Source organism: Panthera pardus, unplaced genomic scaffold (genome assembly GCF_024362965.1).
Source record: "Panthera pardus isolate Hobbes unplaced genomic scaffold, ASM2436296v1 HiC_scaffold_2, whole genome shotgun sequence".
In the NCBI taxonomy this organism is placed as follows: domain Eukaryota; kingdom Metazoa; phylum Chordata; class Mammalia; order Carnivora; family Felidae; genus Panthera; species Panthera pardus.
The window spans coordinates 83341831-83361174 of record NW_026526765.1 but is presented as its reverse complement, the minus strand read 5'-3'; the positions used below and the strand labels follow the sequence as shown (position 1 = coordinate 83361174).

Genomic DNA, 19344 nt, shown 5'->3' with positions numbered 1-19344 from the left:
AAAGATGATACGAAAGGAGTCTAAGCAAAACACTAAAGAAAGTCATCAAACCACAAGCTAAGACAGCAAGAGAATAAGAAAGGAATATAAAGGAACTAAAAACAACCAAAAAATAATTAATGAAATGGCAGTAAACACATACCTATAAATAATTATTTTAAATATAAATGGACTAAATTCTTAAATCAAAAGACACAGAGTGGCAGACTGGATTAAAAAACAAGACCAATCTATACGCTGCCTACAAATGTAAGGGCACACACAGACTGAAAGTGAAGGATGGAAAAAGAAGTTCCAAACAAACAGAAATGAAAAAAACAAGCTGGAGTAGCTATATCAGACAAAATAGACTTTAAAACAAAGACTATAAAAAAAAAGAAAAAGATATTACACAATGACAAAAGGGTCAATCCAACAAGAGGATATAACATTTGTAAATACCGATGCACCTAAAATAAGAGCACCTAAATATATGAAGCAAAAGTGAACAGACCTAAAGGGACATATCGACAGCAATACAATGGTTGTAGGGGACTTTAATACTCCACTTACAACAATTGATTGCTCATCCAGAGAGAAAATTAATAAGGAATCAGCACATTAGACCAAATGGACTTAATATATAGAGAATATTCCACCAAAAAACAGAATACACATTCTCTTCAAGTGCACATAAATTATTCTGTAGGATAGATCATATGCTAGGCCAAAAAATAAGACTCAATACATTTAAGAAGACTGAAATCATAATATGCATCTCCTCTGAACAAAATAGTATGAAACTAGAAACTAATTACAAGAAGAAAACTGGAAAAAACAAAAACACATGAACAGTAAACAACATGCTATTAAACAACCCATGGGTCAACAAAGAAATCAAAGAGGGTATTTAAAAATACCTTGAGACAGAGGCACCTGGGTGGCTCAGGCAGTTAAGCATCTGACTTATTATAATAACATCTGGCTCCATCCATGTTGTCATAAGTTTCAAGATTTTATTCTTTCAGGGGCGCCTGGGTGGCTCAGTCAGTTGACCGTCTGACTTTGGCTCAGGTCATTAAACTCATGGTTCCTGAGTTTAAGACCCGCATTGCGTTCTATACTGACAGCTCAGAGCCTGGAGCCTGCTTCGAATTCTGTGTCTCCCTCTTTCTCTGCCCCTCCCCTGCTCATACTCTGTCACTCTCTCAAAATAAATAAACATTTAAAACATTTTTTTAAATACCTTGAGACAAATAAAAAAGCCAATACAAGTCAACAAAAATCTTTGAAAAGCAGCAAAAGCAGTTCTAAGAGGGAAGTTCATAGCAATACAAACCTACTTCAAGAAACAAGAAAAATCTCAAATAAACAATCTTTTACCTAAAGAAACTAAAAAAAGAAGAAATGAAGACCAAAGTTAGAAGAAAGGAAATAACAAGCATCAGAGATGAAATAAATGAAATAGAAACCAAAAAGACAATAGAAAAGATCAGTGAAATTAAAAGATGTTTCTTTGAAATGACAAACAAAATGACTCACCTTTAGGAGACTAAGCCAGAAAAAAAAAACAGATTACTCAAAATCATAAATGAAAGAGAAGTTACAATGATATCACAGAATTACAAAAGATCATAAGAGATACTATGAATGGTTATATGCCAACAAACTGGACAACTGAGAATATATATATTTCTAAAAACACAATCTTCCAAGATTGAATGATTTATAATCAGAAAATGTGAACAAACCAATCACTACAAATGAGATTGAATCAATAATCAAAGCTTCCTAACAAACAAAAGTCCAGAACCAGGCAGCTTCACCACTGAATTCTAGGAAACATTTAAAGAATATTTAATACCTAGCCTTTTCAAACTCTTCCAAAGAATTAAAGAGGAGAGAACATTTCCAAACTCATTTCACACAAAGCCAGCAATACTCTGATAACAAAACCACCACAAAAAAACTGTAGGTTAATAATTCTGATGGACACAGATGCAATGAAATATTAACAAACCAAATTCAAAAACACATCAAAAGAATAAAACATTGTGATCGAGTGGGATTTACTCCAAGGATGCAAAGATAGTTCAACATCTGCAAATAAATCAGCATGATACACATTAACAAATTAAAGGATGAAAATCACCCTATCATCTCAACAGATGCAGAAAAACATTTGATAAAAGTTAACACCCATTTATGATTTTAAAAAACTCTCAACAAAGTGAGTATAGAGGGGCATCTGGGTGGCTCAGTCTTTTGAGCATTCAACTCTTGACTTCAGCTGAGGTCATGATCTCGTGGTCCCTGGGATCAAGCCCCATGCTGGGCTCTGCACTGACAGCATGTAGCCTGCTTAAGATTCTCTCTCTTCCTCTCTCTCTGCTCCTCCCCTACTTGCATGCACACTCTCTCAAAATAACTTAAAAAAAATAACTTAAAAAAAACTTAAATAAACTTTAAAAAAAGTGACTATAGAGTAAATGTACCTCAACATAATAAAGGCCATACTTAAAGCACACATCATAAACTTTTCCTTCAAGATCAAGAACAAGAGAAGGATATACACTCTCCCCACTTTTATTCAAGATAGTATTTGCAACCCTAGCCACAGTAATAAGGCAAGAACAACAAATAAAAAGCATCCAAATTGAAAGGGAAGAAGTAAAACTTTCCCTATTCATAGACAACATGATATTATATGAAAACCCTAAGTACTCCGCCAAAATCTGTTAGAACTAATCAGCAAGTTCAGTAAAGTTACAGGGTCAAAATCAACATACAAAAATCTGTTGCATACACTTAACAACAATCAGAAAAAGAAATTAAGAAAACAATCACTTTAAAATTACAGTAAAAAGAATAAAATACCTAGAAATAAATTTAACCAAGGAGGTGAAAGACCTATACACTGAAAACTTTAAGACACAGATGAGAGAAATTAAAGAAGACACAAATAAATGGAAAGATATTCAAGCTCATGCCCTGGAAGAGTTAATACTGTTAAAATGTTCATATTATCCCAAAACAATCTACAGATTCAATGCAACCCCTATCAAAATCCGAACAGTAAACAATCAATCAACAAACAATCCTAAAATTTGTATGAAACCATGAAAGACCTTGAATCCCAATGGCAATCAATCAATGAACAATGCTAGAATTTATATGAAACTACAAAAGACCTCAAATAATTAAAGCAATCTTGAGAAAGAACAAAGCTGCAGGCATTTGCAACCTGATTCCAAACTATATTACAAAGTTATGGTAACCAAAACAGTGTGGTAAAAGCATTAAAACAGACATATAGATGCACAGAACAGAATAAGAACCCAGAAATAAACCCACACGTATATATGGTCAATTACTCTGCAACAAAGAAGCCAAGAATATACAAAGGGGAAAGAATAGGCACTTCAGTAAACAGTGCCGGGAAAACCGGATAGCCACATGCAAAAAAAATGAAACTAGACTGCTACCTTACATCACTAACAAAAATGAAGATGAAATGGATTAAAGACTTAAATGTAAGGCCTGAAACCATAAAACTCCCAGCCTACCATTACTAAAAATCTTTGGCCAAAGGTTAGCCTTTATGGGGATTTGCTCACCAGGTTCTCATTACCTTAAATGATAGGAAAACTCAAGCTGTGATTTTTGGTTAAAATGGTCCTAGGTTCTTTGGCAAAAGTAAATGCAAATCCTCTCTATAGAAAAGTAGCTTTATTCTAAGCCTCCAGGATTCTCCAAATAATATTTCAAGGGCAATGAGAAAGATAATACAAGGACACAAAACACAAGAAGACAAAAGCCTACACAAATAAAAAACAACTGCAAGAGACCCATTAAGACTTTAAATATTAGAGGGGCGCCTGGGTGGCTCAGTCGGTTAAGCGTCCGACTTCGGCTCAGGTCACGATCTCGCGGTATGTGAGTTCGAGCCCCGCGTCGGGCTCTGTGCTGACTGCTCAGAGCCTGGAGCCTGTTTCAGATTCTGTGTCTCCCTCTCTCTCTGTCCCTCCCCCGTTCATGCTCTGTCTCTCTCTGTCTCAAAAATAAATAAACGTTAAAAAAAAAATTTTAAAAAAAAAGACTTTAAATATTAGAATTATCAGAGACAATTTACTACATTAAAAAATGAATGGCATGCTTAAAAATATCTGCAGGTGTAAGAAACTACAAGAAGTGGAAAAGCAAATTAGGAAAAGAATCAAATGGAATTTCTAGAAATTAAAATGACTGTATTTATAATTTAATTATTTGCAAATCACCTCTCTGACAAAATATTAACACCCAGAAAATATAAATAATACAACTCAACAGCATAAAAACAAATAACTTGGTTTAAAAATGGGTAAAGGATCTGAATAGACATTTTTTCAAAGAAGACTTACAAATGGCCAACAGTTATATAAAAATACTCAACATCACTAATTGGGAAAAGCAAATCAAAACCATAAGGAGATATCATCTCATACCTGTTAGGATGGCTATTATCAAAAAGATGAGAAAAGGGAATATACGTTGAAATATAAATTGATACAGGTATGGAAAAAGTATGCAGGTTTCTCAAGAATCAAAATTGGAACTACAAACTGTGGGATGTCTGGCTGGCTCAGTCAGTAAAGCATGTGACTCTGGATATTGGGGGTAGAGTTTATCCAAAAAAAAAAAAAAAAAAAAAAAAAGGAAGGAAGGAAGGAAAGATAGAAAGAAAGGGAGGAAGGAAGAAAGAAAACAGAACTACCTTATGATCCAGCAATCCTACATCTGTGTACATATTCAAAGAAAATAAAATCATCTCAAAGAGCTATCTGCATCCCCATGTTCACTACAGCATTATTCACAATAGCTAAGATATGGCAACAACCTAAGTGTCCATCATGGGTTTTTAAAAAGGAATATTATTTAGCCAACAAAAAAGGAAGGAGGAGCACTGGGGTGGCTCAGTCAGTTGAGCATCCAACTCTTGATTTCAGCTCATAGTCTCATGGTTCGTGAGTTCAAGAGCCCTGAGGGGGGTTCTGTGCCGACAGCACAGGACCTGCTTGGGATTCTCTGTCTCCTTTCTCTCTACCCCTCTTCTGTTCGTGTTCTCTCCCCCTCTCTCAAAAATGAGTACATAAACATTTAAAAAAAGAAAAAAAGGAAGGAAACCCTGCCATTTGCAATAATGTGGATAAACTTGGAGGACATTGTGCTAAGTGAATTAAGTCAGGCAGAGAAAGACAAATACTATATGATCTCATTTTTATGCAGAATCTAAAAAAGTCAAACTCAGAGGCTAGAAAGTAGAACAGTGGTTGTCAGGGTTGGGGGGCGGGCGGGAATGGGAAGATGTTAATTATAGGGTATGAACTTTCGGTTATAAATTCTGAAGATCTAATTATACAGCATAATAGTTAATTATACTGCATTGTATGCATGAGATTTGTTAAGAGAGTAGACCTTAGGTGTTCTCAACCACACACACACACACACACACACACACACACACACACACAAAGGTAACTATGTGGAGTGATAGATATGTTAATTAACTTTACTGTGGTAATCATTTCACAATGTATAGGTACATTAAATTATCATGTTGTACACTATATAAGAATAAATTTTTTTAAACTATGCTTTTTCCTGGTTTTGGCACCAAAAAAACCCAAAAAGCAAAAACAAACAAAACTATGATCTGCCATTAAGAAGTTACTGTGATATACTTCAGAAAAGTTGTTTAGAAGCTAAAGTGTATACACAAACACAAAGCCTGACATTAGTGAAACAAATATTCATAACTGAAACAACGGCCAGAAATGATTAGTCATTATATTCTTGTACTATGAGCTAAATAATTGTGTCCCCTCAAAATTCATGCGTTTAAATCCTAATCCCAATTTAATGGTATTTAGAGGTAGAGGTACCTTTGGGAGGTAATTAGGTCTTGGGAGTGAAACTCATGAATGGGATTAGTGCCCTTACAAGACATGAGAGAGATGATCTCTCTCCCCACCATGTGAGGATACAGCAAGTAGGTAGCCATCTGCAAATCAGGAACAAGAGCCTCACCAGACACTGAATCTGTCAGTACCTTGATCTTGCACTTCCCAGACTTCAGAACTGTGAGGAATAAATGTTTGTCATTTAAGTCACCCAACCAGTTTACGGGATTTGTTATAGCAGTCTGAACTGACCTGAACATATTGAAAAAGCAGCAACTAATTACTTATAGGACCTAAGAAAGAAAAATACAAGAATATGAAATTGTGCTATGCTTTCTTACAGAGATACAGGTAAAAGATCATGCATAAAGTAATGCAAATGAAGAAATGTTTGCCAAATCCTTTGGGAAAATGACAAATTTCTAAGCAACGAGGGTCAGTATGACCATTCATGCATCACATAATACTATTAATGCATTAGTAACATTTTTGTCTCTTTTAGTGGTGCATAAATAAATGGTACATCTTTCAATTGATGGTATTTTAGATTTATGAAAACAGTACTTGAAGAAATCAAAAATTTTCCAGAACTGATCAAAGACACCAATCCACATAATCAAGAAACCAAAAGTTCCCAGGCAATATAAATAAAAGTAAATCCACACTTAAAGACATCACAAAAAAACTATTTAAGTCTAAAAGAAAAGAACAGGACCTTAAAAACAACCACAGTGGGAGAAAAAAAAGGAAGGTTACCTTCAAAAGAAGGTCAGATGCCAGGTTTATGAAGCACAAAGTTAAATATTGTTACAATGGCAATTCTCCCCAGGTTGATTCATATATTCAACACAATTCCTACCAGAACTTTGGCAGCCTTCTGTAAAAAATTGGTAAAGATAATCCTAAGATTTATATAGAATTACAAATTACATAAAATTGCAAAATTTACATAGAATTTATACAGAATACCAAAACAATTCTGACAAAGGAAAACAAAGCTGGGGCACCTGGGTGGCTCGGTCAGTTGAGCATGCAACTCTTGATTTTGGCTCAGGTCGTGACCCCAGGGTCGTGGGATCAAGCCCCACGTTGGGCTCCACCCTGAGTGGGGAGCCTGCTTGAGATTCTCTCTCTCTCCCTCTCTGCCCCTCTCCCCTACTCACACTCCCTCTCTAAAATTAAATTAAATTTAAAAAAAGAAAGACAAGCAAAGCTGGACAACTTATACTTCCCAATTTCAAAACTTAATATAAAGCTACTTCAGTTGTTATCAACATGATGTTGTACTGGCAAAGGACAGACATGTAGAGGCACCTGGGTGGTTCAGTCCGTTAAACGTCCAACTCTTGATTTCAGCTCATGTCATGATCTCATGGTCATGAGATCAAGCCCTGAATCAGGCTCTGCACTGACAGTGTAGAGACTGCTTGGGATTCTCTCTCTCTCCCTCTCTCTCTCTGCCCCTCCCACACTTGTGCATGTATACACACACACTCTTTCTCTCTCAAAATAAATAAATAAACTTAAAAAAAGACATGTAGATCAGTAGAATAGAACTGAGTACAGAAATAAACACTTGCATTTATAGTCAACTGACTTTCAACAAAGGTATAAAAGAAAGTCACAAAGGGAAAGGATAGCCTTTTTAATGAATGGTACTAGGAAAACTGAATATTCATATAAAAATTAACAGAAAATAAATCAGAAATTTGATTGTTAGAGCTAAAACAAATTTTTAAAAGAAGACACATGTGATTATCTTTAAGACCCTGGGCTAGGCAAAAATTTCTTAGATATAACAAAAAGATTTTTGATAAAAAAGACCTCACAAAATTCAAGTCTTTTGTACTTCAAAAGACGCCATTAAGAAAATTAAAAGACAAGCAACAGAGTGGGAGAAAATATTGCAAAATTTATATCTTATAAGAGACTTGTATACAAAATAGTCAAAGAATTCTTTGTATATAAGAAAAAAACCAATCTAAAAACTGAGTAAAATTTTTTAAAAAAAAGCATTTCACCAAAGAATATATATGAATGAATAATAAGCATATGAAAAGATATTCAATACCATTAGTGTAGGAAATGCAAATTAAAACTACAACAAGAAGCAATTTCACACCCACTAGGATGGTTATAATATTTTTTTTTAATAGATGATAATAGGGGCACCTGGCGGGCTCAGTCAGTAGAGACTCTTGATCTTGGGGTCATGAGTTCAAGCCCCATGTTAGGTGTAGAGATTACTTTAAATAATAGATGATAATGTGGGGAAACAAGAATCCTTACACTTTGCAGGTGGGAATGCAAACACTTTAGGCAATAGTTTGACAGTCTCATATAAAAAGTTGGAAATAAATTTGCCAAGGGATGCCTGTGTGGCTCAGCTGGTTAAGCATTCGACTTCGGCTCAGGTCATGATCTTACAGTTCGAGAGTTCGAACCCCGCATCAGGCTCTGTGCTGACAGCTCAGAGCCTGGAGCCGCCTTCGGATTCTGTGTCTCCCTCTCTCTGCCCCTCCCCTGTTCACACTCTGTCTCTCTTTCTCAAAAACAAATAAACTTAAAAAAGAAATAAAGAAAGAAATTTGCCAAATGACTGGGTAATTCTACTCTTAGGTATTTACCCAAAAGAAATGAAAACATATACAAAGATTTACACATGAATTCTTTTAGCAGCATTATTCATATTCACAGTCAAAATCTGAAAAAAACTTAAATGTCCATCAACTGATGATAAGAGAGACAAAATGTGGTATATCTATATAGTGGAATACTATTCATCAATAGAAAGAACAAATACTAATACATGCTTCAACACACATGGAACTCAAAAATATGCTAAGTGAAAGAATGCCAACACAAGAGATCACATATTGTGTGACTTGATTTATACAAAATTTCAAGAAAAGGCAAATCTACAGAGACAGAAAATAGATTAGTGCCGTTTGGGGTCAGGGAGAGGGAATGGGGATTAACAGGTAATGGACATGAGGTTTCTTATTAGGGTGACAGAAATGTTCTAAAACTAATCAATGATGGCTGCACAAAATTGCTGAATTTATTTTTAAAAATCACTGAATTATATACTTGAAATAGGTGAATTTATAACATACAAAATATATCTTCAAAGCTATACACACACACACACACACACATATATATCCATATATACATACATATATACATATGTGAAGGTCAGATCAATAATTGACATAACAAAAACAACAGCAAAAACCAGAAAACAGTGGAATGAGATCTTAAATATGATGACAAAAATTACTGCTAATCCTGAATTTTACACCCAGCAAAATATGGTTAAAGAATAAAATAAAAAGACTTTGTCAGAACAATAAAAACAGAGTTTGTCATCAACACTTTCTAGAAGAAATGCCCAAGAATAAACTACTAGTAGCAGAAACATATTCCAGATAGAAGATCTAACATGGAAGAATTAACAGCAAATAAAGTGCTAAATATGTGAATATTTGTACATAAATATAACATATAAAAAAATAGTAACAAGTCTCAAGGGTTAAAAAATATACAAAGCACAATAACAATGTGTCAGGTTGGGGGATAAATGGGGTTAAAGTGTTGCAAAGTTTTTGTATTATCCAAAAGGAGGTAAAAGGTACTGATTAACTTTAGACTATGAAAATTATGTTTATTATTCATTCTAGAGTAACCAATAAATGAACAGAAATAGAGTGTATAACTTCTAAATTACATGGAAAATGGAAAATTTTTAAATTATCAATTGTATTCTTCAGGGATATCCAGAGAAACAGAACTAAAACCAATAGGTAGGATGGATATATACATATTGGTTCATGAAGAGAGCTGCAGTAAACAAGCTGGAGGCCCAGGACAGCTGATGGTGTAGTTCCAATCCAAGCCCAAAGGCCTGAGAACTAGGTGAACCAATAGTATAGTTCCTGTCTGAAAGCCAGCTGGCTTGAAACCCAAGAAAAGCTAAATGTTTCAGTTCTATACAAACCTTCAACAGATTAGATGAGGCTCATCCATACTGGAAGGGCAATCATCTTTACTCATCTACCAAGTCAAATATTAATCTCATCCAGAAACACCCTCATGAACACACCCAGAATTTTTTATGAAAAAATATTTGACCAAGTCTCTGATTACCATTCTGGCCCAGTGAAGGAGACAAAATTAATCATCATGTCGATCCAAAGACAGCAAGAACGGAGAGAAAAACAGAAAAGACATGTCAAATAGAAGATGTAAAGACAGCAAAGTCTACCATGTCAGTAAATACAATAAATGTAAATAAATTTAAATTCTACTTAGAATCTGCTACATGTCTAAGAGAAAATATATTAATTCAATCCACTCCTTCACCAGCATCTACTCTGTGTTATCTATGTTTTAGGTACTTGGACACATCAATGAACAGAACAAAACAATCAGATTACACAATAATAATAAATAAATGTCTTACATTTGTTTTTGTCTATCTAGAATATTTAAAAGACTGTGGTGATTTAGAACTTAAGATATTTGTATATAACAGGTTAACTTAAAAGTAAAGGAAGAGCTCAGTAATTAAACGAACAAACCATAGGGCATGATTACATGAGGTACCACAGACAAGGAAATTACTGAAAGTATTATGAGCTTATGGGCAGCCAAAACAAAAAGGGCAAAAGTTACATACTTTTAATTATTTGGCAAAAGCTTCATACTCTATGGAAGACAGAAACCTTTATTAGCCCTAAATTACAATGAAAACTAACATGGATCCTTCTATATTAGGGGATACCTAAATATATAGGTTGTCCCAAAAGATCCAGTAGCCTTGCTAAGTTTCCTACAAAGACAAGCAGATTCAAACAGAATCTAAATTAAGTCTGAATCCTGTTCCATCACTTACTGTTTGTACAACCACGGGCAAGTTCCTTAACCTCTCTGAACATGGGTTTCCTCATCTCTAAAACAGATCTATGATTGATGGAGTTAGAGAGAAGTTTCATAAAGTATCATGAAGTTTCATAAAGTAATTTTAAAAGAATTTTTGTTATTACTATGGCACATAATCAATAAACATAATAGCAATATAAACTGATACAGACTAGAGTTTTTGCTTCTAGATTATAAGACATGGTGCTTTATTTTTTTGTTACCATATAATTATTTTTAATGTCCAGCATTTATAATATAAGGGCCAGGGTTTTCTTCGCAACTCAAGTTTATAAATCTTCGATTGACTTGTGAGGCCAATAGGGATACTTCTTCTTGTCTAATCTGCTTTCTGGGAAGACTTCATTCAGGTCCTCAATGGTCATCTGATCAAATGGAATTGTGTTCTTCATCTTCTCCAGCTCTTTTTCATATTCCTCAATCCTGGCCTTTGAGAGAGACAAAAACTCAGCACAACTTTTCACATCTTCTTCTTCTTCAGCATCCACCTAAATGGTATATTTATCCTCTGGCACAGGAATCTTCAGAGCATTAAACTTCTTAAAATCATCTACCTACCCAGCCTTCACCACACTGGTCTTATAGTAAGCCCCGTTGAGAGCAGGTAGATTCTCAGGGAGAAGAGCCCACCTGGAGGTGAGGGTCTCATTCCAGGATGTCAGGGAGTTAACAATGGCCTTTGTGTCAGGGTATGATCTCCCCAAAACCTACTCAGTATATGGCTTTTAAAGCAAGTTTTTTCCCAGCCATCTTGAGATCCTTCACTGAACCCCATTGGCCCATCAAGACACAATGCTTTAAAAACAGTTCCACAGAACCAGTGAACTAAAATATGAAAAATTTCCAAAAGTGTTCTTAGAAATCTCTAAAAAAAACAGTATCAAATATAAACTATTTAACTAAAGAGATAATTGACAATTTTAGATCTTGAGATATAAGGTTTATGTACTAAAAATTTGCATAAGGCAAATTAGTAAACTTGGGCTTTTGTTAAATGGGTTTGTCTTTGAGTTAACAACCACTTTGTCTCTTTCCTAAGCATCAACAATAATCATTATACGTGAAAGTAGAGTCCATTTGTGGTTTTGAATGCCATTCTTTTGCAATACTAACACATAGAGAGCACTCAATTAATAACTCTTAATGAGCAAATGGCTATTGGCTATTATCTCTGGAATTAATAGTTTTCACTTCAAGGCAGTTGCCTAATATGTTCTGTGGTGACAGTTTGATAGCTTGACCCCAGGCATTTTTGTGACTTGTGACATAAATACTTTTTAAAAAGGCCAACTGTGATGATTAATTTTATTCGTCAACTTGGTTATAATTTATATAGTGCCCAATTATTTAACAAAACACTAATCTATGTGTTGCTCTGAAAGTATTCTGTAGATGTCGCTAGTATCTATAATCAGTTGACTTTAAAGAACAGGCATTATCCTCAATAATGTGGGTGGGCCTCATCTGATAAGTTGAAGACTTTAAGAAGAAAAATTGATGATCCTGGACAAGAAGGTATTTTGCCTCCAGACTGCAGCATTATCTCCACAGTTTCCAGCCTGCCAGCCTGCCCTGCAGATTTTAGACTTGCAGCCTGTACAAGTCTGTGAGCCACTTTCTTAAAATAAATCATAAACATATATGTGTATATGTATATGTTATATGTATCTTATCAGTTCTATTTCTCTGGGGAACCCTAAGTAATACACCAATAAAAGTGAATGATGTTTTTTTAGGCTGTAAAGTACTACATAAACATCAAAAGTAGAACACACCAAATGATACTATATATTGGCTTCAACCTTTTGTTTTAATTAAAACAAAATGTTTTTTCTTTGATATCAATCCTAGATTACAGATACCAACCAGCATCTATCACCTTTAATATTCATGTCCCTTGAGTCTTCTTGCATAATAAGTGATTTCTCAGAATCAAACCATACATCATTAAATCCAATTGAAAGGAGATTCTAAAACAATTCTTTTAAAGATTATCCAACACATCAACAACACAGACAACTGAAATCATACAGAATACACTTATACTATATCAGTATTCATGTAATAAAAAAGATACCATAATTGTGTACCCCATACCTATTAATCTGTAGTTCTACCCTTTAGCATACACCTAAGGAAGATAAAGACCTTATCAAATCTAGGCCCATGAAGGATTAACCAAAAATACCTAGTACTATTTATTTATTTATTTATTTGTTTGTTTGTTTATTTATAAAGATTTTATTTTTAAGTAATCTCTACACCCAATATGGGGCTCAAACTCACAACCTCAAGATCAAGAGTCACATGCTCCACTGACTCAGCCTGCGAGGTACGCCCCACCCAATGCTATTTAACAAGTCAGTTTATATCACCAAAACAGAAAATGTCACTTTTAACATAAAAACTAGAATAGGTACACCAACATAATGTTGATCTCGAGAAATGCAACATATTTAATTACATAATCTGAGACACTGGACCATGTTACAAAAGTGCACATTTTATTGTCTTGTACATTTTGTGGGATAAGGAAAGCAGAATAAATATCAAGGATTAAAGTATAAACTGGAACACAAGTCTTTGGCAGATTTTCTTTATACTGGACATCCTGACCCCCTTTATACATTTACCAAGAAAGACAAATACCAGAAATTCCTTCTTGAATATTTTCTTTCAGTTTCCCTATAATCTCCAGATACTCCCATTCTCTCTCCCAATGATTGTCCTAATGTTAAATTGTTCAAAGGAAGCAATTAATTGAAAAGCAATCAGGTTGTACATCACAAAATGGAAACAATCTAGCAATCTCTTTTATTTAATCAACATAAACAAATGATCAAAATAATTCAGTCCATTTCTGGGGCCTGAAAACATACTTTTTGTCTCCTCCTTTCCACCCCACTCTTCTTCTATTCCCAAGTCCTATGGCCAGGTCACAGCACCAAAAGCCCACTTTATCATATATTGCTTACCTCAATCTACATGAAGAAGTACAATGATGCTGCTAGATTCCAAATGTACAGCTATGTCGAAGTAAAAACCATCAAACCAGGCTTGAAAATGGCAGTATTCTATTACCTCAGTGGAGCTTATGGTCATTCTACAAAATCTACTGAAGTTATAAAACACTTAAAGTTTTTTCTATAATTAATAAATTGATCCTCTGTCTCTCCATTTCTAATTCCTTAATTCCAATACCCAGATGGCTTATATTGTTAAAAAGATCTATGGAGGATTAATCTTTTGGTCATAATTTTTAAATGGATGCAATAATTGATTATATATATAATTCACTGCCTAATCAGAAATAAAACTGTAATCTCATAAAAGATGTTTAATAGCAATTTTAACTACTAGGCACATAATTAATGGTTAGGGTATTAAAAATTAAACTTCAAGGTGGCTAAAGCATAAATTTAAAAACTTTAGACAATTTCAAAGAAAACAAAACATTAAAATAAAAATTTCATAATTGTGTTTCTAAAAGTATGTGTAATAATACGTTGCTATTCTACATTTTCATATAAATTAATAGTAGATAGATATTATTCACCAAAAAAATTTTGTAAAATATTTTTAAAGACAGTGGAATAGCAATAAAACATTTTTTTAATAACTGAATAGCAATAAAACCATTTTTAGTTATAAAGAAATCTTACATATAAAAGAGAGCAAAGAAAGTAAGTTAAAAGCAATGGAATGCTGCAACACTAATTACTCTGTTTTTATATAAGGGAAAATATGGCAGCACAATTCGGTGATTGTTATATATGCAAAGCTTCCACGAACGTTGATGATGTCGTCTTCATAAGAAATACACAACTACCTTACCATATGTAATTTTTTTTTATTAGTAAGGGGATCCATAACAACACCGTTACATAATTGGGGCCCTACATTCCCATGCCTGACAATTTTCAATGAACAAACCTCACTAAGGCAATGACTGAATTTTGTGCAAGATTCTCAAATTCTAAATATATCACATTAAGGAACACCCATTTTATTTTCAATTGCTTGAGTGGATGGGATTAAAGCAAATGCAGTTGTACTATAGGAATTTTCTGCCACTCAACTGCCAGTGAAGTAATGCATGAAGAATTCTTATTAAGTCAAAAGAGAAGAGAATGCATTTGAAAGCATAATTTACCCCCTTGATTAAGTTTTACGAATGGAAAGATTCAAGATTCAAGGCACTATGGACCCTTTTCCCAACTCAAAAAGAGACCCTTTTTATTAATAACCATTAAAATGCTCCACATTTTAAAGTATGCAACATCATGGCCTCATTACAAATTAGGTATTTAGGGAAAACCGCATTTCCTTCAAAGGAAAATGTTAACAACATACAATTCCTTCATCATGCATTTTTAAATACTAAGGAAAGTTATGCAACTGTTTTCACAACCAAGGCTCAGGCAACTGCCCAAGAAGCCTATAGAATTGATATCAATAGGAGTTTTATGCCTGATGGAAAACCAGTCTACAGATTTTTTTAATCTGAAAAATAATGTCATCATTGTGAATTCCACTTTGGAATACAAAAGCAAGGATTACACTGTGTTGTTAAAATGTTAACAACTGCATTTCATTCTTTGAAAAGGCTATATAATTTTCCTAAAATAAAGAGTTGATTGTATCTCTTATTACTGTTACAAGAATTTGATATATCACAAGGTTTAAGAGTTACAGCATGTGCCAACTATCAACCAGAAAAAATGAACCTGATTCATAATTCACTTTGAAATGTCTAGTTAGTCAATCAAGTGATTTGTAATCATGAAGACTGCCAGAAATGTAGTGAATAATGAGCTAGAGTAAAATCCCTGGATTTTTTTTAGTATTCTTTTTCATTATGTGACTTTTGTTGCCATTTTTTACCACTGTTTCTCAGCAGCACACATATTTAATTACAAGTTTTTGACTATTAAATAGGTTAAAGGATATACAAGTTGAATGACCAGAGTATTTAATGTCTTCCCACAAAATTAAAAGTCTTACTGTTTGGGGTGTCTGGGTGGCTCAGTCAGTTAAGTGTCCGACTCTTGGTTTCAGCTCAGGTCATGATCTCACGGCTCATGGGATCGAGCTTTGTTTCAGGCTCTTCACTGTCAGCATGGAGCCTGCTTCAGATTCTCTCTCTCCTACTCTCTCTGTCCCTCCCCCACACACTCTCTCTCACTAAATAAATAAACGTTTTTTAAAAAGTCTTACTGTTTATAGCTTGAGCAAAGAAAATCACATTCCATCCAACTCCCTTCACACACACCTCATTTTATTTATTTAGTGAATATGCTGTTTCAGCATAGCAAATTTTAATTCAGTACATTTTCATAAGTTGTTTCTATATAGCCTAAAACAAATAAAATCACTTAACATAATATAGTTAATATCAGAAGCCATAAGCTTCCTTTTACTATCTTCATTGTATAACATTTCCTTAGTTAAAACTAATGTAAGCTGATGGCCAAAGAACATTTGACCTCTAACTAATATAATCTTATTAAATTATAAATAAACAAAATATAAATCAACCCAAAGTTCGGCATATAACTAAAAAGGTAATATGATAAATTAGTGTTTTTCTAAATGTAAAACTACTAACCTATGTTAGAATCTGTCATTCTGATAATACTGGCCATCATAACCATTTTAATCAGGATTGCATGACATAAGAATTACAGTTTTAAAGCACATAGAACTTTAGGGGTGCCTAGACAATGGCTCAGTCGGTTAAGTGTCCAACTCTTGATTCTGGTTCAGGTCATGATCTCACAGTTGGTGAGACAGAGCTCTGTACTGAGAGCACTAAGACCACTTGGGATTCTCTGTCTCTCTCTCTCTCTCTCTCTCTCTCTCCCCCTCTCTCTGCCATTCCCCCACTTGTGCGCTCGCTCACGCTCTCTCTCTCAAAATAAATAAACATTTAAAAAAAAAAACCTCTGAAGCAAATGAAACTTTATTTTTTTAATGTTTATTTATTTTTTGAGAGAGACACACAGAATGTGAGCATGGGAGAGGTACAGAGAGGGAGACACAGAATCTGAAGCAGGCTCCAGGCTCTGAGCTGTCAGCACACAGCCCGACAAGGGGCTCAAACTCACAAATGGTGAGATCATGACCTGAGCCGAAGTCAGACACTTAATCGACTGAGCCACCCAGGCATCCCATGAAACTTTAAATGTGATAAGAAATAGGTTCATTCTTTCACTTATTTTTCATCATTTTCAAACAGAAGGATCCTTTTCCAACTTTAGACTGATCATTATACCAAAGCACATGTGGCTCTCCTTAAGGGAATTAATAGAGTCCTTAAGTCAAGATGTATTACACTTATTATTAAAATATATTATTTCAGAAAAAATTCAACTATTGAAATTTTATGGGTAAATTTCCAATAAGTGGTTAGTTGTTCAAGATAACAAAATCGCAGACATACACTATACTGCCTCTAAGAAGCTAGTATGACTATGGTGAGACTTCAGGAACAATACTGTTTATAACACTGAATATCCCAGAAAAGTGTAGCAGCACTCCACCTTGGAATTCATTTTATCACCATTATCACACCAACTGTGAGGAAAATCTTTTCTTTCCTTGTAGGTTACCCATCTGTTTAATTCATTCACTTAACAAATGCTTATTAAGCATCTATATGTACCAGGAATTGTACTAAACCCTGGGGATATAAAAATGAATTAAACACATAGCCTTTGCGCTTGCCATTAAGATATGTAACAGTCTAGGGGCGCCTGAGTAGTTCAGTTGATTAAGCTTCTGACGCTTGATTTTGGCTGAGGTCATGATCTCATGGTTCTGGAGTTTGGAGCTCTGTGCTGACAGTGCACAGCCTGCTTGGGATTCTCTCTCTCTATCTCCCTCTCTCTGCCCTTCCCCTGCTTATGCTCTCTGTCTGTGTGTGTCTCTCTCTCTCTCTCAAAATAGATAAATAAATCAATAAATAATCCTTAAAAAAGAAAGAAATCTATAGTCTAGAGAGATATAATAAGTGCAATAAAATATAAAGGTACATAAATATAAAATATAAGGCTCTCAGTTTAACTGAGGTAGACATGTAAGGAGTATACATGACATGGGGGAGTAAGGAAGAGGGCTGCCGGAGGCAAGCTTGAGACAACATGGAATGGACCACTAACAGAAAACCTTGTATGTATGCTAAAGAGAACACAATCTGTACCTTAAAATCCTTCAACGGTTTCTCTTGTTTGTGGAGGGAAAAATCATGGGATCATAGGCTTCCAGAATGTCTATTCAATTTATGTAATATGGCTTTCCTCAACAATGGTCACACTAACATTTCATATTGCATTATACACCTGTTAGAGAACTAATATCACCATTTTAGCCTATCTGCTTTATATCAACATGTAAATAATCTCCCAGAACAAGGATCTCCAGCTCTAGCAAACTTGCAAATTAAACAACAATTTTACTACTTGAAGAGCGGGGCAGACACTAAAGTTATAGCAAGTTTTCCAAGAAAGCATTATCAAGAATCCATACACGTGATAACATGCACGCAGCATACACACAACATGAAGTATACACAATATACTGGCAGACTGTCCAATGTTGTGTCTACATAAAGTCACAAAAGCAAATGTTTCAGCCAGATACATTTTGGTGTACCTCAGTCAGTTGTACAAAATCACTGTGAACTGGCCAGACTGTGCCTCAAAAGTGAAACAGCGCATTCTCAAGTTGCGTAAGTAAACCTTTCAAGCAGCTTAACACAGCACTTATAAATAGGAGCTCTGGGCAGAAGTTCTGAGGCCACATAGTTCAGGACTGAAATCCTTGGTCATTCACTGACCTTACGCAAATTATTGAACTCTGGCTCTAAGTTTTCTCATCTATAAACCTGAGATAATTATTCCTACCCCACATAACTGTTGTAAAAATATAATAAAATATAAAAAGCACTTAGAGTGGAACAAATTACATCAGTTTTAATAACAATTATATAATCATAATTATTAATTATTCAAAAAGTAGTATCACATCACTACACCTACAATAGAAATTATTCTAGTAAAGACAAACTCAAGTTTATACACTAAATAAGTTTAACTTCCACTATAATGTTAAAGAAATTTCCAAAGTCTAGTCCAACTGAAAATGTTTGAGCTAGGCCTAATGAGAAAAAAATAATACTGAGACAATCATCTTAAAACAATGCTTTCAAGAAATGAGACTTTTGAAAACACAATGAGTTATACTTAATAACTACTTATAAGGCATGGGAAGGGAAAGCCCAATCTTCCTACAAAAACACTGAGTGCCTTTTTGAGGAAAAGAAAACTATGCAATCAAACCTTTTCTCCAAATATAGTGCCATGTTATTCCTTTTTATATTTTGTGGCCTTTCACAAGCCATTTAGTATAGATGGTAAGGCTGGTTATAATCATGGAACATCATGTACCTGTAAAGATCCTCTCCCTACAGAGAGACCTGTTT

General features: G+C 34.4%; 1 long non-coding RNA gene and 1 pseudogene across 1 annotated transcript in view; both read right to left on the bottom strand.

Moving 5' to 3' along the window:
• LOC109254677 (uncharacterized) overlaps window positions 1-19344 on the bottom strand; it is a 141411-nt gene that overhangs the window by 103139 nt on the left and 18928 nt on the right. The gene's annotated exons all lie outside the window — the stretch shown is intronic.
• LOC109254676 (ATP synthase subunit d, mitochondrial-like) lies at window positions 11020-14281 on the bottom strand (annotated as a pseudogene).